Source organism: Gallus gallus, chromosome 3 (genome assembly GCF_016699485.2).
Source record: "Gallus gallus isolate bGalGal1 chromosome 3, bGalGal1.mat.broiler.GRCg7b, whole genome shotgun sequence".
Classification (NCBI taxonomy): Eukaryota; Metazoa; Chordata; class Aves; order Galliformes; family Phasianidae; genus Gallus; species Gallus gallus.
The window spans coordinates 94,017,078-94,035,821 of record NC_052534.1 but is presented as its reverse complement, the minus strand read 5'-3'; the positions used below and the strand labels follow the sequence as shown (position 1 = coordinate 94,035,821).

The following is an 18,744-nucleotide window of genomic DNA, read 5'->3' as shown; positions in this document are numbered from 1 at the left end:
AAAGAAGTTAGAATTAGATTAGATATAAGGAAGAAATTCACAATGAGGATAGCGAGGCACTGGAACAGGTTGCCCAAAGAAGTTGTTCCATCCTTGGAAGTTTTCAATTCCAGGGCTTTGGGCAACCTGATCGAGTAGAAGGTGTCTATGCCTATAGCAAGGGAGCTGGAGTTAGATCTTTAAGGTCTCTTTTAGCAGAAACCATTCTATGATTCTGTGATTAAATGACAAAAAACTTTTAAACTGAAACAACCTCATTTTTTAAGTGACTATATTTAATCTTCTCATATAGAAGGATCATTCTCAGGCTGTGCACCTGAGGCCTGAATGGAACTAACATCATGGTTAAATATGTACTACCTCTCTGCACAGAAGCTAATTTTTCTGTCTCATACTGGTGGGGTGATCTGACTGCTGTAACCATATGGAGTCTGTAAGGATATTTGCTAACAGTTGCTTAAATAATTTCTAATATTTTAATGTCATTTAATTCCTACTCTATTTTTATTGTAATTTTAAAGAACCATATGCTTTTATAGAATCATAAGGACATATATACATGTATATTAATACCATATCAGATATTTTTTCCAGTTGAATTTCATTCTAAAAAAATAATAATAATAAAAAAAATAGTTACAGCTGAATACCACATGAAAAATATTTAGCCTTGCAAGGACTATTTATGTATCAAAATCTTTATTAAAATCATGGGAGCACACTGCTGAGTAAAAACATCTGTCACTTCCCCTCCATTTTCTTTTTTTCCACTTAAACAGTAACACCCACAATTCAAATGGCTGAGGAGTTTATTTAAGTTATTCTGAGCATATGGAAAGTTCCTGTATCATCCACACACAGATAGCAGTGAAACTCTGAGATGAAAATTTCCAAAGTGCTGAACATGAAGGAAAAGAGTGAAAAAACCCACAACTGTTACATGCCAGCACAGCATTGGCTATGATAGGTTTGATAATTCATGTTCTGTATAGTTCTAGGAATTGACCTTTTCCCCTCTGCAGTTATAAAGTTTGGGTGGGTAAGCTGTCTATCACAAAATATATATTTATGCTTTATTGAAAACATTGTTTTTCATGTTTAAAAATAAAAACGTTCCTTATAATAGACATGATTATTCACACTACAGAGACTCCAGTCTTAGTACGTGGACTAGTGAAGAAAAAAATATATATTTCATGCCTTGAATACTTTGTAATTTACTCTGCTAATCTGTCATTCAGCATAGATTTAAAAATCTGGCCAAAGTTTTTGCTTTTTGCTTTTGTTTGAGCCTGTTTTTGCTTATGCTGTTTAAATATAGATACTAACCCTCAAGCTTCTGTGATCTTGCTCCTGATTTACAGCAGTGCACCTGTAAGGGAACACACCATGTTAGCTTGCTACTTGAATGAGTCAGATTACTTGAATGAGTGCAGCACGATGACCACAGAGAAGACAACCTGAGGTCAGACATTTGAGGGGACTCACAGGGTGGCATGGCAGAAATAAGAGCAGACAAGAACTGGGATTTGTCAGGACTCCAGTCTCCTCACTGACGGGTAGATTAGGTCACTCAGCTTCAAGTACTCTAGTCAGTTCTCATGATTTTTTAAGGAGAAATTGTATCTTCAGCAGCTGCCTAGTTCTTGATCAGACATTACATAACACTTCTTTTTCCAGAACACAGTAAATGACTATGGCCTGGCCTACCATGTGTGCATTTATATATTGCTTTAGTTTTTGCTTCACTGGACAATGACAGCAAGAGAAAGACACCGTGCACATAACAGGAGTTAAGCCTAGGAAGTATGATAAACTTAAGAAGTGTGAGATACATGAGTGGACAGTGAGGTGAATTGAGAGCGGACTGACTGGCGAGCTTAGAGGGTTGTGATCACTGGCGCAGGGCATACTTGGAGGCATGTATTTAGTAGTGTTTCTCAGGAGCCAGTACTAGATTCAGCCTTGTTTAATAGAATCATAGAGTCATTAAGGTTGGAAAAAAATTCTAACACCCAGTCCAACCATCAGTGCATCACTACCATGCCCACTAAACCATGTCCCTCAGTGCCACATCTCCATTTTTCTTGTAAATTTCCAGGGATGGTGAATCCACCACCTCCCTGGGCAGCCCATTCCTATACCCGACCTCTCCTCTGAGAAGAATTTTTTTCCTTATATCCAACCTGAACCTCTCCTGGCACAACTTGAGACCATTACCTCTTGTCCTATCACTAGATACCTGGGAAAAGAGGCTGACTCCCACCTTGCCACAATCTCCTTTCAGGTAATTGTAGAGAGTGATAAGGTCTCCCTTGAGTCTTCTCTTCTCCAGTCTAAAAAATCCCAGATATCTCAGCTTTCTCCCATAAGACATGTGCTCCAGACCCCTCACCAGCTTCACTGTCCTTCTCTGGACATGCTTCAGGACCTCAATGTCTTTCTTGTAGTGAGGGGCATAAGGCTGAAAGCAGGACTCAAGGAGCCATCTCACCAGAGCTGAGTACATGGGGATGATCACCTCTCTGGCCCTGCTAACTGCACGATTTCTGATACAAGCCAGGATGCTGTTGGCCTTCTTGGCCACTAGGGCACATTGTTGGCTCATGTTCAGCTGGTTATCAGCTAACACCTTGAGATCCTTTTTCTCTTTTTGTACCTTTCCAGCCACTCTGCCCCATGGTTGTAGCATTATGTGGGGTTGTTTTGACCAAAGTCAAAAGTCACTTGGTCTTGTTGAAGCTCACACAGTTGCCTTCAGCTCAGCTATCCAGCCTGTCCAGATTCTTCTGTGGAGCCTTCCTATCCCAGGCAGATAGACACTTCCTCCCAGACTTACTGAGGGTATACTCAGTCCCCACATCCAGATCATCAATAAAGATATTAAACAGTCACCAGCTGGATTTAACTCCATTCATCACCACTCACTGGACCCGGCCCTCCAGCCAGTGTTTTGCCCTGAGTGTACTTTTTCAAGCCTTGAACTGCCAGATTATCCATTAGCTTTTCTAAAGTCCTAGTAGGTTGCATTCACAACCTTTCCCTCGTCCAGTAGGTTGGTCACCTAACTGTAGTAGGAGATGAGGTTGGTCAAGCAGAACCTGCATTTCATTAATCCATGATGGCCAGGCCTGATCCGCTGGTTCACCCCCACACTCTGTGTGATCACTCTCACGATGATCTGTTCCATAACCTTCCCTGGCACCAAGGTCAGGCTGACAGGCCTGTAGTTCCATGGATTGTTCTTCCAACCCGTCTTGTAAACGGGCATCGCAACAGGAAGTCTCCAGTTCTGTGAGACATCCCCAGTTTACCAGGACTAGGAAATTCCACCTTTTCTATTTGTGAACCTTCCTGTCAGTCAGAATATTTTTAGCCTGGAGAATCCTCTATATCTCACAAGGAAAATATAAGTGAATTCAGACTGAATTGATTTATAGCAATAATTCAGTTACAGTAAATGGTTTTCCATATTTCTTAGCAATCCCGAGACAATGAAAGAAAAATGTATATTTTGACAGATGTTGGTAATTTTCATAAATATGTCAGATAACAAGGTGTTTTCTTCTGGTTAAAGTCTAATGTGAAATCCTTATAAACTCAGTTGGTGACGTTTGTGGTTTAAGTCCTGACAAGTTGTCTTCTTTTCCCTTCACAGCTGTTACACTCTGACATCCATTGTTTGGAGAAGAGAAGACACAGCTGTCTGTTTCTTCAGTGCTGTCATTGACCCTTGCCCTGTCCATTAATTGTCCATCACTGGCAACATCTATTCATATCTACTCTCCTACCTCTTCATGAAAAAACTTCTGTATCCAGATGTGCCTAATCAGTTCTCAGAGATATAACTGACGGAAAGTCTGCCACAAGTTCAGGTCTAGGCTGTGATGTGGCAAAGCATTTGCTCACAGGGCAGAAGACATGTTGTTCACCCACTTAGACAAACTCTCTTGCTGAAGTAGCTGGCATCTGTGATGCACTTAATCTGTAAAAGTATAGGATGGAAAGGGTGAGAGGGATAATTATTCTTAGAAAATCTTTAACAGGGGATGTGTTCTCTGTCTCAGAATAAAAATCAAAGCGCATAACCAAGCACTGCCACTTGCGATATCTGACAGCACATCAGGAGGGGGTAAACTGTGCTCACTCAGATTGCAAATTAAAGGCCAGTAATCCATTGATAGCCTGGCCAGACTTTGACATAACTTTGTATTTAACAAACAAGACTTCAGCTTGCATCACAATGTACATTTCAATAGAACACTCTGTTTAAACAGGCAACCTTTAATACAAGACTTTACCTTGCATTAAGTAAGGATAGATTTAAGAAAATGTAGTAAAAGCAATTTCTACTCAAAAAAAAACCTTGAAAATCTATGTAGCTGCTGCTCCTTCTACAGTTAGACATATTTTACTGTTTCCCATTTCTCGTGCAGTTGTCACAATCAAAACTGCTCTCTGCAGGTGGCAGTGCCTCGCTGCTGAATGGTGAGAGAAGAGAGGAGTCTGGGGCTGCTGCCAACAAAGGGGATGGGCAAGCAGGCAGCACAAGAGACAGCAAGCAGGACGTGTGGTGGAGGATGCTGGCAATGTGATGAAAAGGACACTGAATATATAGGCTTGGGGGAAAAAAACAGAGGAGATAAACTTAAAAGCAGGACTGGGAATATTAAATATGAGGAAGAAGAAAAAGGGGAAGCTGCCATTATGGCAGCTGCAGAAAAGGAAAAGAAAATGAGAGGAACAAGGTGGAGATTTATGTAAGGGTAAGGAATATTTAAAAGTACCTCCCTGCCATGACCCTCTAAAGAAGCTGCATGACAGGAGGCTGATGGATGTTTTTGTAATAGACATCTGTGACTCCATGAGTCACTGAAAATACCTACTGCATATTTTATGAAAATGGCAATGCCTAATTAAACTTTCCTTTGTTGGCCCATTTTAAGAAAAACTTAGAGATTATTCTCCAGTCTTGGTCATAAGAACCATCACAGCCTTTCAACCATGTACTGTTTTCAAAAGGAAAGAAGTGGTTTCCTTTGAATTCAGGATCAGCATGCTTATCACTTTGTTATTTTGGTGATAACACAAATGGCAAAGGAATTAAAGTAGCAAATAAACCAAAGGTGTGACCTGATCCTGGGTGGAAAATTAAACTGTAGGCACCTAAAAAATCAGGTACATGTCAAGAAAAAAGGTTTGGTGTCTACAATTTTTTTTCTGAAAATTGCTTCTCCTCTCCTCTCCTCTCCTCTCCTCTCCTCTCCTCTCCTCTCCTCTCCTCTCCTCTCCTCTCCTCTCCTCTCCTCTCCTCTCCTCTCCTCTCCTCTCCTCTCCTCTCCTCTCCTCTCCTCTCCTCTCCTCTCCTCTCCTCTCCTCTCCTCTCCCCTCCTCTCCTCTCCTCTCCTCTCCTCTCCTCCACTTCCCCCCTCTCTCCTCTTTTTTTTTTTTTAACTGCGAGGAAAGGAAAAGGGACCAACAGGAGCACACAAGAGAAAGTACGGTATAGACTGTGCTAAACAAGGGAGGTGAAGACTGTTTGAAAGCTTGGAATTTGAACTAGATTGCTTCTCACTGCATGTTTAAATTAATTATATTTCTATCTCTTCTGAAAAAAAAAGAAAAAGAAAGGAAGGAAGGAAGGAAGGAAGGAAGGAAGGAAGGAAGGAAGGAAGGAAGGAAGGAAGGAAGGAAGGAAGGAAGGAAGGAAGGAAGGAAGGAAGGAAGGAAGGAAGGAAGAAAACAACCTCCAAAGAAATGGCCTGCTCTGTTTTATTAAACAGTATCTTGTTTTACATCCCCAAATTATTAATTAAATATAATTTTTAATTAAGTATCAAATAATAAATATCCAGTAAAATATATATATATTTTTTGAGTGGGGATTGTCCATAAGGCTGTATTTACTGATTCAGAACACTGTAGTGGTCAACTGTAAATTAATCTCAATTTATGTTTTCTTACTTCATTCTTCATTAATATTAGGAATTAGACTCAAGCACTTTTAAACTCATTCTTTTCCAATAATTGTCTCCTAAAATAAATGGCTAATTTCACAGCTTTTTATAAGGCTGAAGCAGTGTGTATCTTTTCCAGTTAAGATGGGGAATACTGGGACTTAGTAACAGACCCTGGGGAATTGGACAAATTGGCTGTGTACAAAACAGTTGCTCTGAAAACAATCATGTCTCTAAACCATCAATTCTCATTCATATGTAATGTCATGATCCTACACCTCCTGAAATAATTGGTAAAGCCTTTCCTAATTCTACTGAGACTAAGATTGGATTTTTGGGCTTTCATCCTGCAAACACACATGCACATACTGAACAGGTCTATTCACATGATTAAGTTAAGCATGCAAATCAGTCTTTTCACTTGCAGTGTGTACATTACTAATGTCTGAAAACTGGAAAGTTTTCTTCCTGAAATCTTTGGTACAAAAAAATCCACTGATTCACAGAATCACAGAATCACAGGATCATAGGAGTTGGAAGGGACCTCTGGAGATCATCAGCTCCAACTCTCTGCTAAAGAAGGTTCCCTTTAGCAGCTTGGACAGGGAAGTGTCCAAGTGGGTCTTGAATATCTAAAGAGAAGGAGATTTTGCAATTTCTCTGTGTGGCCTGTTCCACTTCTCCATCACCCTCACAGTAAGGAATTTTTTCTTCGTGTTTATGTGGAACTTCCTGTGTTCCAATTTGCCCCTTGTCCTGTCACTAGACATCACTGAAAAGAGCCTGGTCCCATCAATTTGGCTCCTGCCCTTTAGATACTTATAAGCACTGATAATATCTCTCTAATAACTCTCTAATAACTCTTCTTTTATCCAAGCTGAACAGTCCCATGTCTCTCAGCCTTTCCTCATAAGGGTGATGCTCCAGACCCTGACCATCTTTGTGGCCTTCTACTGGACTCTTTCTAGAAGTTCCCCATGTTTCTTTACTGGAGGAGCCCAGAATTGGATGCAATTCTTCAGATACAGCCTCAGCAGGGCAGAATAGAAGGGGGGGATCAGCTCTCTCACACTGCTGGCCACAATCTTTTCAATGCACTCCAGAATACCATTGGCCTTCCTTGTCACAAGGGCACCTGCTGGCTCATGGCCAACCTGTTGTCCACCACGACTCCTAAGAGCCTTTTTCAGAGATCTCCTTTCCAACAGGTCATCCTCTAACCTGTACTGATGTGTGTGATTATTCCTCCACAGGCTCAGGACCTTACACTTGCCCTTGTTGAACCTCAGAAGGTTCATCTCCATCCAGCTATCCAGCCTGTTCAGGAAATAAATAGGAGACATTATTTTTGGAGCAATCTACATATATGAAATATATTATTTCATGAGCTGAAAACAGCACAGTTTTTTATGGATTTTTTTTTTAATCCTAATTTAATTGTTGTTACAAGTAGTCTTTGTCCCTACACAAGTTAGCTTCAGGAGGACTTTCATTCTTTTATTGACTGTGGTTCTTTGTCTTCTAGATGAGTGTTGAATATCCAGACAATCATCAAGGAAATATATAAATCAAGAAAAACATATTTGAACAAAGTAATAAAAATATATGTTCTACCAAGATGAAGTTACTTGGTCAAAATTAATATCCTTCCAGGAACAGACGGCTTTTTTCAGGCAATATGTAATATACCGGGGAAAAAACAAGAAGAAGAAGAAGAAGAACAACAACAACAACAACAAAAAACCAGCAAAATGATGAAAGGACTCCCATGGCTTTATATGTCATCCTACATGCCCTCTTCTCCAAGAATGACTCACATCCCATTTCTTCACTTTGAAATCTTGTGAATTATACATACTAAATTTCTTGAATTACATGAGCATTCTGCCCACTAAAATAGGAGGATTTATGCTAACATTCCAAACTTCTAATCAATTTCAATATCAGTGTTTTATCTAAGTAAACAGAGTTGCTTTCTCTTTCCTGCTTTTCCGGAAATATGGAATTCCTTTCTTCCAACTAGGAGAAAGATTGCAATGGCAAGTGGGAATTAGTAAAGTATTATTGCTGGGGAAAATGTACGGAGCCAGGATAGATACTGAGCTCTTGTCAATAGCTTGTGCTGTTCTACCCAGTACTAGAGGGGCCATCACTGTTCTTGTGCCTGCACTGGACTTGGTGTACAGTACAAGGGAAGCAGGCAGTTTCAGAACTAAACCCTCTGTACTGACTGTGAAGATTCAGACCATGAGCATAAGCATAGATGTGTCTTCACAAATTCAGATGTGGGACATGATTCTTGGATAATTCCCTGCCAGTAAAGATTTGTTGATATGCTGTCTGTATATATAATACATAGAATATATAGAATTTACAGCAGGAGATGAAGCCATCACCTCCCTTTAAGTACTTACATAAGAGCCTGTGATTGTATTTCTGGTTTCACATTCTCTTCCTCACTTTTCAATTGAAATTATTCTTGGATTCTTTTCTGCAAGATGTCTCACTTTCAGCCACTTTTTGTTGTTGCCACAGTAACATATGTGATGCGAACATACACTTTCCAAGATCAGAAGCTTCAGCTTATTCAAAAATGGATTTCAGTCTGCTTTCAGTATAATATATATTTGGTCAGATCAAGCCAAGGATCATATAATTTCTATCTCTTCTTGGGCTGCTTCACTGCCCAGAAAACCTACTTCTGTTTCTTGGTCTCCCTGTGATCACCCCAAGTGTCATCTTGGAAGAAGACCTTGGGTCTTAACTTCAGATAAGACATCCTTTAACTTTAACTACAGGAGAGTAGTTCTTGGGTTTTAGGAAATGGAGAGTCTTTTTTTAAACATACACAAATTAGTTACAGATAAGAGGCTTTGCTTTACTGACAGGCATTGAGGTAAATAAGTTTACAACTTGGTACAGGTAGAGAATTTCCTGTAAGATCTGCAAAGAATATGATTGCCTTTGTAGCCTAGGATATGGTCTGTGTACTGTGGAGAGCCCACAGTGCCTGGCTCAGTTTCTTTGGGCACTGACCTTTCTTGTTCTCTTTCAGTGGCATAAAGTCCACCAACTCCTTTATTTACTAGGTTTTAACTGACATCTTGGAAAAGTTTTGTTATCTATGGACTGTAGTGGTAACAGGAATACATGTTCAGCATTTCTGAACAAAACAGCCCCACATCATTTTCTAAATTTCCAGATTACTTAGGTTGATGACTTGAATAACCTCAATTCTTACTGATCATTCTGGTCACTTGAACTCAGCTACTGGCTGGGACATAAAACAAGATTTTTAGATACCATTATAGCTTACTTTAAAAGAAAATTGACTTTTTTTTTTTTTTTTTTTTTTTTTGCTGCTATTCAAATAGTTTTCAACAAATGCGCAGGAAAGCCTAACTGAATGCAAAGAGCTGTTGATTGTGAAAGAAAATGAATTAATTTTATGTATAAATCATTACCTCAGCTTCAAAATGGATTATGTTTTTTCTAGTCTGTTGCATTCCAACCAATGAATGTCACCAAAGACACCCAAGACAGACACAGCCTGATGAATCCCCAGTCACAGAAAGGGAGCTGCAAAGGAGTGATATGCCAGGTGCACTTCAGGATAAATAAGCCTTCTAGAACTGACTTGTTTCTTTGACTTCAAATAAGCATAGATGATTGAAGACGGCAGATCTCAAACAATAATGTGTTATCCTCCAAGTAAGAAGCTTAAGTTTCCAAAAGTGGCAGGGGCCTTTTGGGTTAAGGAATTTTTTGCTGGATCTTTCCACTGTTATTAAACCCATGTAGTCCGAAGAAGGTAAACACAGAGAGTTTTCCACCAATTTTCTCTTTTCCCATGCGCTTTGTGCGTTTACCCTACATAATTAGCATGATTGTTGATACCTGATGTGTTTTTAGAACAGAAGATTTTTCATAAGTTCACTCAAAAAACAAACAAAAAAACCCCCAACAAAACAAAAAACAATCAAACAAATAAAAAACAACCCACAAAGCAACATAGAAAAACTACCCTTTTTTTTTTTTGCCCTGTTATGAGATCAGGTGGCCTTTTTTACTTTACTTTTTACATACCTCTGCTGATGCATTTGTTAGAATCTGTGACTACTGATGCGTAATCTCAATTAAGAAAGTGACTGAAAGAATCATGTAAGTTGCTACTGTCCTTGAAATGAGCCAACATGAATCAGTATAAATCTAAAACATAGGAAGGCATTATCTTTATGCTTATACTAAATCATATAAACACACATTGTATTGTTCTTATGCTTTCAGAGATCTATTTTGCTTCAATTCACTGATATTATTTTAATATTAGGTTTATTTGGACAAAAAAAAAAAAGTGCATTGTTTGAAGTCATCTGAGTCAACGAAGAGAGTTTCATTCGTATGTGTATGTAGATGTATTTATATATGTATGCATGCGCATAAGAATTTTCAGTCTAGGAACTTAAGACACATAGCCTTAGTGGAATTTTTTAAAAAATATAATATACTAATCATTGGCAGCAAGTGAGTACTGCTGTGTTAATTTACATTATTTTTGTGTAGTTGTAATAAAGAACAAAAAATATGTCATACCAACCTCCTTCCCCAAACACCTAACCTTATGAACATATCAGATGATGTATTTCTTCACTCAGTGTAAAATTACATCAATTTTTGAGCTGAAGCCCAACAACCTAGAGTTTTAAGTGGTAATCAGCAATAATGTATTGCTTGTACCTTAATGTCACTATTGGTGATTTAGTGATTAATTATCTGACTGCCGTGTAGTGCTTAAAATAATCTAAATGCATAAGTTAAATTAGTTGATCAGGAGAAAAGTCTGTCATGCAAATTCAATCCTTACAGAACCTTCCTGTCACACTCATCAATGACAGCCTAAGTGGGTCACCGGAGTGGATGGCCCCTGTTAATTTATTTTCTCAGGCATGCAATACATATTCATGATATCCTGCTGTTTGTCTGTCACCTCAAAGAAACTCTCCATCTCCTCCAAATTATAATTAATGAAAATATGCACAGTTAGGCTTAGGGGCTTGGAAGAAGAGATCCCGGTATTATGTTTCAGGGGGTTGCAAGGTATTGGTATCAGCAGTTTCTTGCTAATGTAATAGAGGAAAAATATTCCTTTGCTTGGTACCTTCTTTTCCTTCTTCCTAATGACAGATGTAAAAGTTTGTGTAAAAAAAAAAAAAAAAGTCATATATATATATATATTCTTTACATATATATATATAACATATATATATATATATGTTATTTTACATATATGTTTATATATGTGTATCTATACACAAACACATACACATATACACATTGATAATGTAACAGAAACATTACTCACAGGTCAGCGTTTAGGACAAAGCTAGTCTAATCTATTTTTTTTTTTTTCCTGGATCATTGCAATAGAAGGTCTGCATGGAAGTTATCCATGTATTTTTCAAAACTGTTCACCTAGGTTGAACGCTATTGGTGAGTTTGTTGAGTATGCCTTTTTATCTGGTATTATCCATATTAATACTAGCAATTTCATCATCACGACATCATATAATATTAGAAAAATACTCTGTGTATATTTCTTTATAAATCTAAATCTAAAGAATAATATATCTAGATCTAAAGAAATGCACCTCTTACCCAAACTAGTGAAAATACAGGGAAAAACTTGCAAATCAATGTACATTACTAATTGAGTAATGGCAATAGCAATGAGATAAATTGAATAATCACATGATAAATTGCTAAACCATGCTATAAATAAAGTTCATCACGTGCTTCAATTTATCAGTTACCTTTGACTGTCTCATCTTCTTCCTGTCACTAACGCATCTTCTCTAAGGCTGGCTTGAATATTCCAGACCTCTGAACAGCTTCAGACAACTGGCTATTCAATTAAATGGAGAAAGAAAGTCCTACTACCAGAGAAACAGTTATTCCACATGAAGTTTTTCTAGCACTTACACCCTACTGAAAATAAATAAAAACCACCAACAAGGAAATGTGTAACAGAGTCCTGGAAAATTTATTATGTTATGTTTTGCTGTGTGTCAGATTGTGTTCTTATCTGAGGGACAGGTCTACTTTCAATAAGTGATAGGTAATAAATAATATCTCTGTCTCAATGCTATCTCTGCTTCCTGTTAATGAATGAGAACTGAGTTAACTGGTACAACTGTACCAAAAATACAATGTATAATGTTAAATTTCATTATGCTGTTGCATTCCTTTTGGATTCTGGTCATAAAGAGGGAAAATAATGAGTACGACCATTTTTAAACAGTTTGAGAATTTGAAAAAATTCTTATCTTCTGTTAATAATATGTGAGAAATTCATGACAGTGAAGTGGAAGGATTTTATTGCTGACCTGCATGACTTACTTGTGGCTTTGTCACTCATAAATAATGTATTCAGCCCCAACTCCTGTCACTGAAACATTTAAACTACAACACATCATTGTGTATGTTATATAAATATTTATTATGATGAATTATTAAAATGAGCAATGAATATTTATTCTACTTACAGTATGAGTATATGCATGTATGTATAGTCTGTGTTAATATACATACGCACATGCAAAAGCATTTAGGTAGCTGTATACGTGGTCATATACACATGTGTTTTCTCCCATCTATGTATATTCTCGTTTATGTGTGTACATATATACATGCACATCCAGATGCACTCACACAATTGTAACTTTGGAAGGCTGTAAGCATGTTTTTTATAGCTTTGCATTATTTATAAATAGAAGTATCCACATGAAAGGTGGAATTATGTACATTTTATTTTTTATTATTATCCATGATTAATTCTGACAGGATCGTGTCTTTGCTGCAACTATCATAACAATAGCAGGGCAAAGGCCTCAGCTGAACAGTATCCAAGTCTCCAAGAACACAACGCCTTTCATAAGCCAGGATTTACAGCACAGGAGAATTCCTTCAGCTACTGTTTTCACACAACATTTGTCTGCTTATAGCAAAAATAAATAAATAAATAAATAATCACTATATAGCTTTTGTGATTCTCAAAATACATCTGAAGGAACAATGCTAGATTGTGATTCAGACAGCTTCCTACAACAGATGCCTGTTGAATGCTGGAGCCTGTCTGGATACATCTATCTAATCATATCTGATTTCATAGACTGCTGGCACGTTTATTAAAAATATGCCAGGAAATCATCTGACAGCACAGACAGAGGGAACAGAGAAAAAGCTATGACCAATGCTAGGAGAGCACAGAGGAGGGAAAGTGCTTGGGAACCAGACACAAGATGCATTTTCCAGTCTCTGAGAAACTTTTCATACCAACATTGCACACCATGACATAAAACATTCCAAAGCGGGATACACACTTGAAATATTAATAGGAATGTATCGAGCTCCATAGACAGCCGCTTATTTTCCCCATTTGCTATGTACAAAGCGAAGGATTAACACCACTGGCAATATTTGTGTCAGGCCATACTGATTAATTTAATATTCTGATTGGATGAGCAGCAGAGCTTTAACGGCTGTTAACTTTCTGGCAAGCAGTGCTGAGAAGGTGATAATGAGATTAACATTTGGAGGACCTGATTTGCTTTTGCAATGTATTTAATTACTACTTTGACACCAACTGGTATGCACTATGGATTGTGCAGATATGCTGATAGATATCCGTAGTTGCTAAACTATAACACTGGCTTTAAATAAATGTTAAATTATGTGATTTCAAAAATACTTTGCACAAGACATGAAAAATATGTAATCTCACGTTTGATTTATAGCTCCTTAAAGAGGATATCTGAAGGGTGCCTACAGGGTATGAAAAGGGGATTGATCAGCAAAGAAAGTTGTGCACTGAAGTCTAGGAAAGAGAGGAATAAAGTAAGAGTTGCCAAAAGCCAAGCTGACTAAGATTTTACCAAATAAATAGTTCTCTAATAAAGTTGAACAGTGGGGAAAAGAGACTTTAAAGTTATCACATTTGAGTAAAGAATTGGACATTCTTTAAATAAAAATAGCATAATTTGACTCAGACTTGAGAGATATTCTGTAGGATTTTAATAATTTTATAAAATGATAAGGTTGAATTTTGCAATACAAAGTAATTAAGGATGTGGAGTAAACAGAACGTGGAAAAAATGCAGTTTCTTTCCAAATCCACTGACAGATGTCTAAGTTGATTTTTCTGAGCAAGTGGAATGTGGCACTATCTATGGATTCAAGGAGAAAAGAAAAAGGTAAAACTTTCAGGTTGGAAGGAATTTATTACAGAGGTGGTCAAAGATGGCTCTCGAGACTGATTTTATTGCCTCCTTTTTTTTTTTTTTTTTAATAAGATTTTATTGCTGAAGGCAGGAAGAAATATGCTAAATGAAAATCTGAATTTAGACATAAAAACTCATGCTGTTGTTACTTGGTTTAACAAAAATCCCATCAGAAATATAGCCCATATGCAGCTCAGAAGTTGAGGAAGAAAAATATTTTAAATGTAAATTTTCTGTACTCACTTGTACAAAATTGGTTACATTATTTTTAGTTTTCCCTGGCCGAGCAAATCATGCATTTAATTACCTCAACCTCCACCAGAGATCTCCTTTTAGGTATCTCTTGTTTTGGACCCAACTTTAGGCTGAAACAACCACTGTGAAGTACCAGTGCACACTGGGACTTCTAACACATACTGAGTATGTCCTTCAGGACAATTCTCATCTCCATAGGCAGATGTGTTAGAAAGCAGGAAATAGACAGAAGGAATCCAACTGACATCTATACAAAAGCCCATTTTACTGTTCTACAACTGCAAATGCGATTTTCACACACTCTGTAAGTTCATTTGCACTGTTAGTGCAGTGGAAAAGTCCTCAGGCTAAATGAGAGCCAAGGCTGTTTCTTCTTGCCTCTGTCTCTTCCTAATAATTAATTGATAGCCCTTGCAGCTCTCTTCTGCTGATAAAGTAACTGTGGTCTTGATACCAAAGGTCAGTTTCACCAAGATAAATTCTGAGATGATTTTCCTACTCTTTCATTGATTCATTGCCTAATATCAAGCCTATTACTTATGTTCAGTTCACATTTACAATATTTTCCTTCTTCACAACACTGAAAAATTTACTCACTCATTTGGGACCAATTATATGAAATCACAGAGCTCCTCATTGTCATTCTACATAATAGGAAGCAGTGATTTGAAGATCCTCACTATGTTCACATCAGTTTTGTAGAAACTGATACTTTAAAAAGAGATCATCCAGTTTCAGCCTTTGCCACTGTTTCAGCTTTGCTGTCAACTTCACAGAAGCCATTTGTCATAACTTCAAAGCTAAAACAGGCAAATGGGACAGACACAACTCTGAGCCAATGAAAGAAAGGTCTACTGAACTGCTGTGTATATAATATAGGAGATTGTGATAAAGGCTTCCACAGAATCATTCAGTACATCTGCCATCACTGTGATGTGCTGGAAACACAGTGTGCCTGCTGTACAAGTCCAGCAGAAAGGCAGTAAAGCTGGTGTTTGGGGGATTCCTTAGATTTGTTGTGCTTCTGTCAGGAATTTAATCTGTACAAATAAAATCATGATTTTTTAATGCCCACAAGGGCAATAGACCTCTTCAATGTGAAACTAATTAAGTCATCACATCCAACACTTCCTTTAAATTATTTTATGAATAACCAGGGCTCAATCCACCTCCAATTGCAAACTCCTCAGGACCAACCAGAGAAATGTATTGCAGTGGGACCAAAAGAGTCCCACTTTTCTCCCACATAGAGTCAACTTTGGTAGCTCTTGAACTTTTGGTTCAACTCTATCCTGCATTCCCAGGAAAACTACTAAACAAACAAACAAACAAACTTAGGGAAATATCTAAAGTACAACTTGAAAAAGTCCAAAATGAAATGTGGTTATTTGGCAACACATACGGAAAATGGTTTGAATTTTTTGGTAGTAAAATTATTCTTTAGGACTGTTTTACAGAAAAACCTGTCAGCTACACTGCAGAGAAATTTTCTGTGTTACTAACTGAATGACATAACTTTGTCCCACTAATGAAGAATTTGTAAACATAATAAATTTATCTTGACCTAGCAGTCAAACAAAAAAATATTTTAAAAAGCAAGACTACAGAGCTAATGACATTAAGATAAGATTATTATTTAATACTACAGAAAGGATGTGCAAATTTGCATGAGCTCTAGCCTTTTTTTTTTTTTTTTTTTTTTTTTTTTCTGAAGTCATTGCAGATTTATATTCCTAAAAGTGCTTTCTAGTCACACCCTGGATATTACACATCTGCCTGCTTACTATGTGCCTTTTTTTTGTTGTTTTTGTTGCTTTGTTTACTTCACTAATATTTGAAATGCAATTCAAAGCATCTTGCTTATTAAACTGGAGAGACTTCAAATTTGCTTTTGTACAATCGTAGCTAATTGTCTGAGACAATTTACATCCGTCAGCACAGTGTTTTATGGCTTTCAGACTCAGTGTAAAATGAATAAATAAGAGAGCTAAATCATTATTCTCCTTTATTGCTGGAGATATGCTGGCTAATCTGAGAGTAATTTGAATTCTAGAGGCCCATCAAACACTGGACATCTGTCAAGCTCTAGCTTCAGATGCTAGTCCACAGTCTGTGCCACTTAGTAGCCTCCTCTTTTTCCACCCTGAACATATCCCAGGCAAAAAGAAAAGTTTAATTTAGTTATTTAGCATGTGCATTATTTTCTTTGCTGGTTTGAAGAGCTGTTTGGAAAGATGATTTTACTTTTTTGGTTAATTGACTTAATTTCCATGTCAGTGGAGAGTAATGCTCTGGTCAATTTCTATGAGTAATCTAAGAATTCATTGCAATTTTAACATCATTATCAGAGAAAAAGACCATCTGTCAGTTACCATAACCTATTTCTCCCATCTTCATACAGGTTGTAGCTGCTGTAGACAGCCACAAAACTATGCAAAAATAATAAGAAAAACACAAATGGAAAAATGAGAAAAAAGTTGGGATGCTGGTCTGGGGTAGGGTTGAAAAACAATGACTGTGAGAGATAGACTCAGCAACGGAGGAAAAAAAGCATTTAAGGGGTGTGGGGAAAGTAAAGGTGCAAAGGCCTGGCAAGAAATAAGAGGAAACTGAAGAGCAACAATGCCTACACAGATGAATTTCTAAACACTAGGTGAAAATTTGGGGGCTGAGTGCGGGTGTGGTGGAAAAAAAGGAGACCTGGAAAAAAAGAACTTTAATTGGGATAGGAAAAGTAAGCTTGTGGAGAATGTGACATAGCTAAGAATGAGACATCAGTAGAAGGGAATGAAAGAGGACAGACTGCAAATCCCTTCCAAAGATTCAGAACTGTTCACTTAGGCACAGTGTTATCTGTTACATGAAAAGGAATCAATATCTGCCATTTGGAGAAAGATAAACTTGGCATTATACTCCAGGAAATCTTAAAAGAAAAAGAACTGTTACAATTATTCCTGTAATACTTCTGTAATGTTTAGTATCACAAATTCCACAGTAGGTGTATGTGTGTTTTGTTGTCCCTATCCCTTCCTCCTTCTCTCCAGGGAAATAGCCTTCTATATACTGGAAGATTTCCTGGTGAGATTTGCAACTTGGTTATCCAGCACTTTGACATAGTGTCACGCTATAGCTGCTGACTTCAGTAAAGTAGTAAGCATTCAAGAATCACCTGACATCAGAAGATTACATCTGGGGCAACCAAACCATAGATTTCCTTCAGTCTGATACTAAGACAGCTTACATAAATTCTGAGATTTCATGCCCATACTATGGATATTCTTGACACAGAGCACTTACATACTGATTAATTGACGAATGTATGAGTCCCAGCATCATCTAGCAAAGAGGCCATATTAACACATTATCATTACATAAGATATGCAAAAGAACAGGTCCCAGTATATCCTTTCAATATCATCACCTCTTCTGTTTATCATGCATTCTTCAATTAATTCTTATCTGAAATAAACCATTTCACTCTTGTTGTTCATACTATGAATTCTTACATATCTCCCCCAAATTACCTTCTATTCTTCTGTCTTTGTCTTGATAAGGACTGAACACAGTATTTTGGGTGCAGAACTGTGACCGAGATATCTATTGTATTATTTATAGCTATAAAATATTCCTTTTTTAGTAATTACATTTCACATTTGGAGAATTCATGATGTGAATGTCCATTAGATATTCTCTCTCCCATGAAGAAGTTATGAAAGTCTCTTTGGCCATAAGGCCAAACAGATGTTTCCACCAGTCATCACCTTTGAAACAGAGGTTATTTTTTCCACGTTCCATGCCATATGTATCTTTCAGTCCACCATACTGCAAAATTTATCTATACCATAAGCATTGCAAATTCAGCAAATTTGTTAAAAGAAAATTTTTCTTTAGGAATATGCAAATTTACACTATAAAACATACAATGAAGATGTAGATTAAACCTTTGCCTCTGCTTAATCTTTTAACAGCTAAGATTGGTCTTTCTTTGTCTTCAGTAATCTTTGAATGTGTTTTTTCCCCCAAAATAATTGGAATATGCTTTACAATGTATGATGTCTGCTCCAAAAGCAATGCCTCCTATTTTATTATGTTGGCTCATGAAGTTAGAGGCAGATGTTGGTGGCATGGCAGTAGCGAGTACACCTTCCCACCAATATTCCATTATGTTTTACTGCTGTATGACAGACAGCATCAGAGGAGCACTCTGACAAAATGGTGTCTGACATAGAAGAGCATATGAAACAAAAGTTTGGAAC

At 37.3% G+C, this 18,744-nt stretch overlaps 1 protein-coding gene across 2 annotated transcripts in view; it reads right to left on the bottom strand.

Moving 5' to 3' along the window:
* The window catches only part of LOC107053147, an 87,431-nt gene that overhangs the window by 12,856 nt on the left and 55,831 nt on the right, over positions 1-18,744 (bottom strand). Inside the window, exons 1-2 of one of the 2 annotated variants that reach the window (XR_006938902.1) lie at positions 7,179-7,316; positions 1,330-1,372 (exon numbers count right to left, since the gene is read on the bottom strand). The exons of the other annotated variant lie outside the window; for it this stretch is intronic. The gene's annotated coding sequence lies outside the window, so the exon portion shown is untranslated. Of the gene's footprint in view, positions 1-1,329; positions 1,373-7,178; positions 7,317-18,744 lie in introns of those variants that run through there. 2 annotated transcript variants of the gene reach the window in all.